At 45.5% G+C, this 10,000-nt stretch overlaps 1 protein-coding gene across 6 annotated transcripts in view; it reads right to left on the bottom strand.

The window, feature by feature from the left end:
- Positions 1 to 10,000, bottom strand: part of LOC119598270 (PAS domain-containing serine/threonine-protein kinase-like) — a 111,204-nt gene that overhangs the window by 28,018 nt on the left and 73,186 nt on the right. The window contains exon 1 of one of the 6 annotated variants that reach the window (XM_037947925.1): positions 5,728 to 5,888. The exons of 4 other annotated variants lie outside the window; for them this stretch is intronic. The gene's annotated coding sequence lies outside the window, so the exon portion shown is untranslated. Of the gene's footprint in view, positions 55 to 5,727; positions 5,889 to 10,000 lie in introns of those variants that run through there. One more of the 6 variants, XM_037947923.1, reaches the window with a different exon arrangement.

Below are 10,000 nucleotides of genomic sequence, written 5' to 3'. Positions count from 1 at the left end.
CTTTTAACACGGCGCTTGCAATTTCCACTCGTCTTCGCCCGCTGGAGATTTTCCATGACGCACTCGGCTCGCCCAAACTCTTTCGCGCACACATCCTAATGAGTTTTCACTTACACTTAGACACTCGTGGATCTATCCCCCCCCCCTCTCTCTCTCTCTTTTTAACACAGTCTATATAGCTGTCTCTATGTGGGCGTCTTTCTCCTAGTTCCCTCTCGTACATACACACAAATACACACGCACGATCGCCCGCAAATTCGTTCACAAACTTTCAGACAGAAAATTTGGAAAGTTGAACCCCTCTTCGCCCGAACACACACACACACACACACACACACACACACACACACACACACACACACACACACACACACACACACAGTCACTCGGCCGGGACAACCGATGACTAATTGCCCGCAAAATCAGGATTTCAGAGTGACGAACTCGCCTGTCCTTTCACTTTCAGAGAGAAAATCGAGCTGGCTGCTTCCTACGCGCGAACACAAACCGCAGAGCAAACAAACAAACAGACACACATGCAAAAAATACCTCCCTCCTCCCACTGCATTATTATTAAGATCGCTTTTGATCACCGATCCTCCAATATACGTTATAAAAGAACAGCCGCAACAAAGACAATGCTAGCCATAACATCAACAGAGTAACATTAGCCAACCAAATGTTAATCGAACAATTCAACACAAACAGAATCATCAGCACATGCCCTTCAGAGCAATTCCGAGGACATGGGTGTTAGTCACATTGAATGCGCACGTGCATACACACGAGCAAAAGCACACTCACTCGCACATGCACATGCTTGCACGCACATACGTACATATATGCATACATCCCGCCCTGCCTCTATAATCTTCATGCTTACATATACATCCCTTCCTCATAATCATGATCACGTGCATAAGACACACACACACACACACACACACACACACACACACACACACACACACACACAAAGATGAATGATATAGATATATAAATACACATATACAATTACATACAAAGAAGCACATATACACTCACAAATACAGAAACAGAAAACCACAGATGCAAATATAGAGACACGATACAGATATAGACAGAGACACAAACATAGAAACACACACACACACACACACACACACACAAATACCGAAACACAGAAACACACAAGCACACTCATTAACCCCCACCCTACCCGTCCTCCACCACTCCCCCACGCCTCCTCCTCCCTCCCCTCCCCCTGGCGAACCGCGGTACTGACTAATAACGGAACTACTTTCGGCGGCGGCGGGTTGGGCGCTTCTGGTTTCCCGCGTCGCCTATGAAAATCTTACGACGAGACGAAAAAAAAGGAAATCTGTATTGTTCCGCCGCCACCGCTGCATTTTCGTTCCATTGTTTCTTCTTCTAAAGGAAGGAAAGTAGGTGTGGGGAGATGGAATGTGAAGGGGAATAAGGAGGAGGAGGAGGAGGAGGAGAAGGAGAAGGAGAAGGAGAAGGAGAAGGAGAAGGAGGAGGAGAAGGAAGAGGAGGAGGGGAGGAAGAGGAAGAGGAGGAGGAGGGGAGGAGGAGGAGGAAGAGGGGGAATAGGAAGGCGCGGAAGGTGTGAGAGAGAGGAGAAAGAAGAGGAGAGGGAGGGAGAAGAGAAGCTGGAGGTGGGGTTGAAAGGAGCTGGAGGGAAGGAGAATCTGGGGGAGGACGATAAGGAAGAGAAATAGAAGGGGATAGAGAGGATGACAAGGACAAAGAAGAGGGGGTGAAAGAAAAAGACGCAAGAGTTATAGAGAAAAAACTCTTAAAACTACCGGTTAAAAGAAAGAACGAGAATATGTAGACGAAGAAGAAGAAGAAACAAACGAAGAAGAAGAAGACGACGACGACGATGATGACGCAGAGGAAGACGAAACTCGAGCCATATGGTTATGAATCACGAATGCCTTCCATTTGTTATTTGATTACAAAACAATCTAATACAGAGAGAGAGAGAAAAAATGTAATTACGAGGACCATGAAAAGAAAATGACGCAAGTGAATCTAATTGAAATCATTTAACGGCCAAGGTCACACGGCCAGAACTCATCTCCATGCATTCGTGTCATGCGGAGAGGTCGCTTCATCGATCTGTTGATGATAACCAAGGTGTGTTTGTGCTTCGGCCGGAGTGTATGTGTGTGCGAGTATGAGTGTGTGTGTGTGAGAGAGGGAGAAAGACAGGATGAGTTTGAGAGGAAGGAGGAGGGCGGTAGGAGGAGTGAAGGAGGGAAAGAAGAGAGGGGAAGAGGTAGAGAGCGAGAGAGATGGAGGGAGGGAGGGAGGGAGAGCGAGAGGGTGGGTGGGAGAGAGGGAGGGAGGGAGAGCGAGAGAGCGAGAGAGAGAGAGGGAGGGAGGGAGAGCGAGAGAGAGAGAGAGAGAGAGAGAGAGAGAGAGAGAGAGAGAGAAAGAGAGAGGGAGGGAGAGAGGGGAGAGAGGGGGAGGGAGAGAGGGGGAGGGAGAGAGATAGATAGATAGATAGATAGAGCAAGCGACAGATAAGAGACAAGAGAGAGCCAGAGACGAGAGAGAAAGAGTAACTAGGACCCAAAAAAAGGCGCATCCAACTGGCCTTGTTTAAAACAAAGGAAACTGAAGCATCGCGGAGGCCGTCACTGCTTACAAGATGAGCGACCGAGAAGGGGAGCGAAAGGCGGAAGGAAAGCGAGAACATATTAACAAGGACAATGGCGAACGAACGAGCAAACCGCAGGACAGGGAGACACGCGCGGACGAACGGAAAGCGGCACCGAATTGTCACCTTTAGCGGCAGGAATCTAAGGGTTTAACCAGAGCGGAAATAAAGAGAGATAGGTAGGCAGGTGCGCAGACTGACAGGAAGACTGAGAAAGTAATTACATGCATACATACAATCTCCCCCTTTCTCTCGTTCCCTCTCACATATGCATGCATACGGACACATGCATACATAAATACACATCACACATCACACACACACACACACACACGCATACACACACACACACACACACACACACACACACACACACACACGTTTTACGGATTTAGACATTCTGATCACAAGCGTTTACCGGAAAGGCATCCCAAAGGCACGACCCTTCTGCCCATTAGCAAACGCAGACCACCTTTTGGAGAAAATAATTTTTCGAATAAACTCGCAAACTCGAACAAATGGCCGAGACTGGCCCGTGTACCGCATGAGGCCCCAAAGAACGTGCTTCTTTCCTCCGCCACTCAGGAGAGCTTATCCAAAACTCGTAATTCTTTCCGAAATTCTGGATTCTGTGAGACTGGAAGGTATTCTGGATTCGGCAGATATGCTCACGATTTGGAAAAGGATGGCAAGGGTACAGGACCGCAGTTTGTCTAGGACCTTTATACTGCGTCCTATTCAGTGGAGAGAGAGAGAGAGAGAGAGAGAGAGAGAGAGAGAGAGAGAGAGAGAGAGAGAGAGAGAGAGAGAGAGAGAGAGAGAGAGAGAGAGAGAGAGAGAGAGAGAGAAAGAGAAAGAGAAAGAGAAAGAGAAAGAGAAAGAGAAAGAGAGAGAGAGAGAGAGAGAGAGAGAGAGAGAGAGAGAGAGAGAGAGAGAGAATTAAAGAAAGAAAGATAGGAAAAACTTCCAACTCATCCAAATTCTGTTATACTCCGATTCGCCAAATCTCTGACGAGGAAATAAAGTGGTGTTGATGGCAGCAAATCTCAAAGACAAAAACAACCAAGAATGTCATGTGTACCGTCAAAACACAAAACCTTTAATAAACACACCTTTTATGAACTCTTACGAGAGAGATCTGGTGAACCGGAATCTTCCAGAGCAAGGCTGAGTTACTACTGGTTTCCTTTTTTCCTGAGATCGGACGCACTATAGAAGGTAAGACTCTGACAGAATGGCTAGCAATGAATACCATCATTTTCTTCCCGTGCAATGGGCCCACTCTTACATTCTTTAACAGAGTGCTGAAATAATCGAGAATAAAACTAAGGACTTCAGTAATAAAAGAAAACACACACACACACACACACACACACACACACAAAACGTTAATTGCATCTTATAGGGAAACCCTTATATCCAAGCTGGTATCGCAAGCAACAAAGAGCACCACAGGTAATTTATTCTTTGATAACGATACGGATGCAGTTGGCAGCTGCTATAGGCCTATACATTTATGAGTGAAAGGCACTCCTAGTCTGGGAGTATCAACGGTCTTCCAAAATTTAATCCACAGCAATCACAATAATTATGTCGATATCTGTGTGTGTGTGTGTGTGTGTGTGTGTGTGTGTGTGTGTGTGTGTGTGTGTGTGTGTGTGTGTGTGTGTGTGTGTGTGTGTGTGTGTGTGTGTGCGTGCGTGCGTGCGTGCGTGTGTGTGTGTGTGTCTGTGTGTGTGTGTGTGTGTGTGTGTGTGTGTGTGTGTGTGTGTGTGTGTGTGTGTGTGTGTGTGTGTGCGTGCGTGCGCTCGCGCAAGCGCGCAGACGGACAATAGACACAAAGGGCTGGAGAAAAGAAGGCAAGCATAAAAGACAAGGGGAAAGAGAGACAGAGAGAGCGAGAGAAAGAGAGAGAAAGAGAGAAAGACCGCAAGCAAGACCCAAACACCTCCCTATCCCGCCTGACATATCCCATACCTTGCCTTCCACCAAGTTCGACAGCGAACCTGTGTTCTACGATCACATTCCTCAAAATAAAGTTGAAATACGATATCCTTCCAGAATTTTCGCCATTCCTTTGTTTCCTTTGTTTGCGTATTTCCACAGTGCGAAAGCGGATCTTTCGAACTAGAAAAAGACGGGAGAAAGAAGAGAGGAGAGGAGAGAGAAGTGGAGATGAAAGAAGAGGAGAGGAGGGAGGACAGAGGAGAGGAGAGGAGAGAGAAGTGGGGAGAGAGAGAGAGAGAGAGAGAGAGAGAGAGAGAGAGAGAGAGAGAGAGAGAGAGAGAGAGAGAGAGAGAGAGAGAGAGAGAGAGAGAGAGAGAGAGAGAGAGAGAGTGAGAGTGAGAGAGAGAAAAAACGGAGGAAGAGTAAGAGGCAAAAGAGAGAGAGGAGAAAGAGAAGCGGGAGAAAGGGGAGAAAAAGAATCATGATCAGAAAGCGGGAGAAAAAAAGGTGATAGGAAGACCGAAAGAACGGAAGGAAGGAAGAGGAAGATAGACTGGTCCAGAAAGGAAGCCGACGGTAGGAGGAAGGGAGAAACGGCAAGAAAAAGAGTGAGAGTGTCAGTGAGAGAGAAGGAACAGGGGAGAGATGGAGGATGAGAGAGATAGAACAGGATAGAGAAAAAGGATGAATGGGAAAGGGACACTGGGGTGGGGATGGAGATGGCGGAGCGAAGGAGGTAGGAGGAGGAGGAAGAGGAGGATGGGGATGAGAAAAGCGGAGAAGAGAACAGAAAAGCAAGAAGAAAGGGGAAGGGAACGGAAAAGGAAGAGGAGGGGGGAAGAGAAAGGAGGAAAAGAAAGAAGAGAAACAGGAAAAAAGAGTAAGACATACAAAAAAGGAGGAGGAAGGGGGAAGGAAAGGAAGGAGGGAAGGAGGGAAGGAGAGCGAACTTCCTAAATAAAAGAAAAAGAAAAAGAAAATAAATAAATAACCCCGAATAAAAGAAACCACGCACAGAAATCAGAAACACGCAAACTTGGAAAAAAAGAGAAAGAAAAGAAAAAGAGAGCGAAAAGGAGAACCAGAAAATAACACAAACGAGCGCAACAAACCTCAATCCAAGTCGGCCGATCTGTGAGCCACAGAGTCCCCGGCGCCAGCTTAGAAACAGCCTCCTCGAAATCCTACGCCAAGGATCTCGCTCGCGCACGGACGGACACACTCACACACACACACACACGCACGCGCACGCATAAAATAGCCGCCGCGCGTACTTGCGTCCACTTGGAAACTGGCTGACGTCCCGAGCGCACTTTATAATTAGGACACCACAACTACAGGATATCCGACAGGTGGGTCTTGCAGATAATACAGTAAGCTTACGCCCGAGAATATTCCAAGTACGCCAGCTTTTTTATCGCATTTCTAAAAAAAAAAGTATATATATACATCGTTATTATCATTCATGTCACTTCCTTATCATTTTTTTTTGTCCTCAATCCAGGTTGGTCCCGATAATTATATGCATACAGAGCGCGGGCTCTAGACTGAACCAACGTGAGACGAAAAGATACGAACATCCCAGCCGGTGAGCAAGCATGCACATAAACACGCACTCACATACATACGCACTTGGGTACTCCGTGACCTTGTGCTGTTGATGTTAAGCTTTAGTATGAAGTATATACATATACATACACATACACACACACACGATATGTATGTATGTATGTATGTATGTATGTATGTATGTATGTATGTATGTATGTATGTATGTATGTATATATATATATATATATATATATATATATATATATATATATATATATATATATATATATATATGAATGTTTGCATGTAATGTATACATATGTCTGTGTCTATGTCTATGTATATGTATATACATTATATATATATATATATATATATATATATATATATATATATATATATATATATAGAGAGAGAGAGAGAGAGAGAGAGAGGGGGGGGGGGATGGGGGGAGGGATAGAGGGGGGGAGGGAGGGAGGGAGGGAGGGAGGGAGGGAGGGAGAGAGAGAGAGAGAGAGAGAGAGAGAGAGAGAGAGAGAGAGAGAGAGAGAGAGAGAGAGAGAGAGAGAGAGAGAGAGAGAGAGAGAACAAAGGGAGAGAACGAGAAAGAGAGCAAGAGCAACAGAACGCGAAAGAGAGAATGAGAAAGACAGAACGCACCAGCGCAGGCACGAGAGCTAGAAAAATGACTGACAGACAGAGACAGAGAGAAAACATTAGGATACAAAATAGTCCCACCTGTCTTGGGTACACTACCTCGCAGGCTGATTGTTTTCAACCTTTCGCTCGTGATTAACGAAACCGTAAAATTCCGCACCCTCCCATTTGGAGGAAAAAAGAAAGGAAGAAAGAAAGAAGAAGAAGAAGAAGAAAAAGAGAAAAAGTCGCCCGCTACATAATAACGCACTATAACATGGGAGAAAAAAAAAAAAAAATAAAAATAAAAAATAAAAAAAAAAAATAACGCGCCATGACTGGATTGAACACCAGAGTTCTAGAAGTCCATAGAGATTATAACCAGCTCTTAAAAAAAAAATCTTTCGCCTTATCTAAAAATCATGAGCTACAGAGAGAGGAAAAAAGAAAAAGGTTCGCAGTACAAGGCATATACAAGCGAACTCTGCGTTACAACAGGGCCTGAATGAAGCGATGGCGTGACGGAACACCATTATGTGGTGGATTTGCGATGGATGAGAGAAAGAAAGAAAAAAGAAAGACAGAATCATGGGGAGTGTGGGAGGAAGGGGGAGGGAAGGAGGCAGAGGGGAGGGGTGAAGGAGGGAGAGGAGGTGGAAGGAGGGAGCGGGAGGGAGAGGGAGAGGGAGGTGGAAGGGGGGAGCGGGAGGGAGAGGGAGGGGAGGTGGAAGGGGGGAGCGGGAGGGAGAGGGAGGGGAGGTGGAAGGGGGAAGAGGGAGGGGAGGTGGAGAGAGGGAGAGGGAGAAGGAGAGGGAGGGGAGGTAGAAGGAGGGATCGGGACGGTGAGGGAGGGGAGGTGGAAGGAAGGAACGGGAGGGAGAGGGAGAAATGCAATATATTGAGAGAGAGAGAGAGAGAGAGTCAATAAGGGTTAATGGCCAATAACTACGTACTTGGTGATAAGAATGAATTGACGATTAACCTCAAGACAGATGACCAGTGGAAATCCTTATGGCTAGTCAGTAACGTAGAGGTTTTAGTACTACTGAAATATTCTTTTCTTTTTTGTCTTTCTCCTCTTCCTCTTCCATCTCTCCCTTTCTCTTTCTCTTTCTCTTCCTCTTCCTCTCTTTCTCCCTCTCTCTCTCTCACCCCCCCCCCCCCGACTGGCTTCTCCCAATTCTTCTTCCTCTTTGCCTTTCATCTCTTCCTTCCCTTCGTGTCCTTAATTTACGGTCTTAATTCAATACAAGGGTTGATTAAATTGTCTTTAATTAGGTCAGTTTCCCCTCTGTCGTTCTTTCTTCTTCCCCCTTTCCTCTCCCATTCTTTACTTTTCTGTTTTCCCCCGCTGTTCTTATATTCTCTCCTGTCGTCTTTCCTTCCCCATTCTTCTTTCGTCTTTTTTCTTTCTTACTCCTCTCCCCTTAACCACATTCCTTCCTCTCCCTATCTTCCTTTTTTTACCCTCTCCTATCCACCACCCTACCTGCCTTTCTTGTTCCTATCTCCCTTACCCTTCCCTCCCGTTTCCCTTTCCTCCCTCTTACCTATCTCCTCGCCCCTCCCTTCCCTTCACTCTGCTCTTCTTCCCCCTCTCTTCTCACTTTCTCCCACTTTTCTCTCTTCCCCTCTCCTCCATCCCTTCCGCCTCTCTTTCTCTCTCTCTTCTTCCCCATCCTTTCTATTTCCCTTTCTTCTTCCCCTCTCTCCCGCTTTCCCCTCTTCTCTCCCTCATTCGTCTCCCTCCCTTCCGCTCCCCTTTCCCCTCTCCCTCCCATTTCCCTCTCTCCTTCCATCTCCCCTCCTCCCTCCCACTTCCCTCTCCCGCCTCCCTCCATCTCCCTTCCTCCCTCTCACTTCCCTCTCTTCTTCACCTTCCCTTCCAAATTCATTTTCTTATCCCCCCCCCCAGCGTCTGACAGACAGGTGCCGCGCGAAATCCGAAGTCAGTTTCCTCGATCCGAAAAAAAAAAAAAAAAAAAAAAAAAAAAAAAAAAAAACTTATCATCACCTGCTGTGTCAAAAACTTCCCCTCAATCCGGACTTTATTAGCGTCGGGAGGGGGAGGGGAGCTCCTCTCCCTCTTACCCCCTTCTTCCTCTTCCTCTCCCATCCTCCCCTTCTCTCTCCCTCCCCTCCCTACCTCCTCTCTCTCTCTCTCTCTCTCTCTCTCTCTCTCTCTCTCTCTCTCTCTCTCTCTCTCTCTCTCCTGTTAACATTTGTAAACGATCTGTCAAATATGTCCCAAAATTGCCTTCTTGTTCAGTACGCAGATGATGGAAAATTCCTTCAGTGATGATGATAACGAATTGACAAGAAAACCTCAAGAGACAATGGCACAAGCAAAAGGACATTTAGACATCAACAGCCTCAAAATAAATCCGAATAAAACAATATGTGTGTATGTGTATGTGTGTGTGTGTGTGTGTGTGTGTGTGTGTGTGTGTGTGTGTGTGTGTGTGTGTGTGTGTGTGTGTGTGTGTGCGTGTGTGTGTGTTTACAGTTAGTGACCAAAAACATTGCTAAAATTCCTAAAGACGCTATCACGGAATTCGAATGCTACTACACAAGACCGAGCACACAGACAGGTACATGTCGGTAACATCTCTAGAAAAACAATGGGCAGATAATTCCCCTGAGCTAAAATCCCCACTGAAACGAGGGTCTTTGTTCTATAATCACTAGCTCATCAACTATTGCTCAAACGCATGGGGTTTAACCAATAAAAATCAAAACCAGATATGTTAAAAATATAAAAAAGGTGTTGCGAGAGTAAGACTTGGCAATATCATTAAACTATAATCATACTTAAGAAATGTTAAAAATCCAATACTTATGCACTTATGATACATATAAACTCACTCACAAAAATAGTCAAGGTGATTATCCAGTGCCTTTTATCTCTCCCAACCATAGGTAACACAGCAGGTGTCCGAAACAAGGCAGGTAAATTCTCTACATTTCACAAGATCATCTGCAGAATAGGAGCAAGGCAAATGCAAACACGTTGACCCATGATCTAGAACCAACTACCACAACATCAGAAACAATAATTTGAATTCTTTTAAAACAAAATTAAAGGAACATCTCCAGAATTATCAGTGGCATCAGGTTTCTAAATATAAGATATATCACAACTTCATTTTATTGACTTTATTGTACCTCTTATAGGCAGGTACATAAAACCAAATGAAT

This window comes from Penaeus monodon, chromosome 41 (genome assembly GCF_015228065.2).
Source record: "Penaeus monodon isolate SGIC_2016 chromosome 41, NSTDA_Pmon_1, whole genome shotgun sequence".
Taxonomy (NCBI): Eukaryota; Metazoa; Arthropoda; class Malacostraca; order Decapoda; family Penaeidae; genus Penaeus; species Penaeus monodon.
Note: the sequence above shows the minus strand (reverse complement) of the source record. Positions and strands in the feature narration are given on the sequence as shown.